The sequence below is a fragment of the Monodon monoceros genome, unplaced genomic scaffold, assembly GCF_005190385.1.
Source record: "Monodon monoceros isolate NGI ecotype Baffin Bay Population unplaced genomic scaffold, NGI_Narwhal_1 Super_Scaffold_18, whole genome shotgun sequence".
Classification (NCBI taxonomy): Eukaryota; Metazoa; Chordata; class Mammalia; order Artiodactyla; family Monodontidae; genus Monodon; species Monodon monoceros.
The window spans coordinates 6,123,384-6,125,571 of NW_021703774.1; positions in this window are offsets into that span (position 1 = coordinate 6,123,384).

The following is a 2,188-nucleotide window of genomic DNA, read 5'->3' on the forward strand; positions in this document are numbered from 1 at the left end:
TTATTTTTCCTTTTAATTCTATTTCCTTGGGAGACTAACCTAAGAAAACATTGCTATGATTTATATCAGAGAATGTTTTGCCTGTGATCTCTTCTAGGATTTCTATGGTGTCATGTCTTACATTTATCTTTAAGCCATTTTGAGTTTATTTTTGTGTAGGGTGTGAGGGTGTGTTTTAACTTTGTTGATTTACATGCAGCTATCCAACTTTCCCAGCATGAGTTGCTGAAGAGACTTTCTTTTTCCCATTGTATATTCTTGCCTCCGTTGTCAGTGGTTAATTGACCATAAATGTGTGGGTTTATTTCTGGGCTCTTTTTTCTGTTCCATTGATCCATGTGTCTGTTTTTGTGCCAAAACCATGTTGTTTTGATTACTGTAGTTTTGCAGTATTGTCTGAAGTCTGGGAGGGTTATGCCTCCTGCTTTGTTCTTTTTCTTCAAGATTGCTTTGTCATTTCTGGGTCTTTCATGGTTCCATATACATTTTTGGATTATTTATTCTGGTTCTGTTAAAAATGTCATGGGTAGTTTGATAGGGATTACATTAAATCTGTAGATTGCTTTGGGTAGTATGGCCATTTTAACAGTATTAATTCTACCAATCTAAGAGTTCAGGATATATTTCCATTTCATTGAATCATCTTCAGTTTTCTTTATTAATGATTTATAGTTCTCAGCATATAAATCTTTCCACTTCTTGGTCAGATTTATCCTAAGTTGTTTTTTTTTGCGATTTTTAGAGGTATTGTTTTTGCCCATCCTTTTTCCGATATTTCATTGTTAGTGTAAAGAAATGCAACCAATTTCTGTATGTTAATCTGGTATCCTGCTACCATTTAGGGTTTTCTGTATATAGTATCATGTCATGTGTATAAAATGACAATTTTACCTCTTCCCTTCAAATTTGGATACATTTGTTTTCCTTGTCTGATTGCTGTGGCTAGGACTTCCAGTACTATGCTGAATAGAAGTGGTGAGAGTGGGCATCCTTGTCTTGTTCCAGATTTTAGGCGGAAGGCTTTCAGCTTTTCACCATTGAGTATTATATTGGCTGTGGGTTTGTCATAAATATCTTTTATTATGTTGAGATAAGTTTGCTCTATCCACTTTGGTAAGAGTTATTATCATGAATGGATGATGAATTTTGTTGAATGCTTTTTCTGCATCTATTGAGATGATCATGTGGTTTTGTCTTTTATTGATGTGGTGTGCCACATTGATTGCTTTGCATATGTTCAACCATTCTTGTGAGCTTGGGATGAATCCCACATGGTTGTGGTGTATGTATGTGTTGCTGGATTTGGTTTCCTAATATTGTGTTGAGAATTGTTGCATCTATATTCATCAAATATATTGGCTTGTAATTTTCTTTTTTGGTGGCATCTTTGGTTTGGATATCAGGGTGATTGTGGCTTCATAGAATGTCTTTGGGAGTGTTCCCTCCTCTTCAGTCTTTTGTAAGAGATTGAGAAGGATCAGTAAAAGTTTTTCTTTGTATGTTTGGTAGATTTCACCTGTGAGACCATCTGCTCCTGAACTTTTGTTTGTAGGGAGTTTTCTTTTTATAATTAAATTCTATTTTACTTCTAGTGATTTGTCTGTTCAAATTATCTGTTTCTTCTTGATCCAATTTTGGTGGGCTCTGTGTTTCTCGAAACTTGTCCATTTCTTCTAGGTTGTTGACTGTACTGGCATATAATTGTTCATAATATTCTCTAATTTTTTTTGCATTTCAGTTATTCAAACATATTTTTTGTATTTTCACTGGGATTTAAAAAATAGACTAGTATTTTCTGTGAATAAGAATGATTTTACATCTCCATTTCCAATCTTTACATTTTTCATTACCTCTGCTTGTCATATCCTCTATGTGTCAAAGACATTATATACCCCATTTTGCAAAGGTATTATGCTTGCTCTAAACAAATATGTCCATTTTAACAATATTACAAGAAGGAAAAAACCTAGATTATTATATTTACACACAAATTTATCTTTTTTGGTTCTTTTCTGTCTTGCACATCTGAGTTTCTGCACTGGTATACTTTCTGTATCACAATTTTTCTGCTTGCTTCTTGTAAGACAAGTCTGCTGGCAACACATGTTCTTAATTTTCCTTTATATGAAAGTGATTTTATTTCTCTCTAATTTTTGAAAAATATTTTCACTGGATATAGAATTCTGGG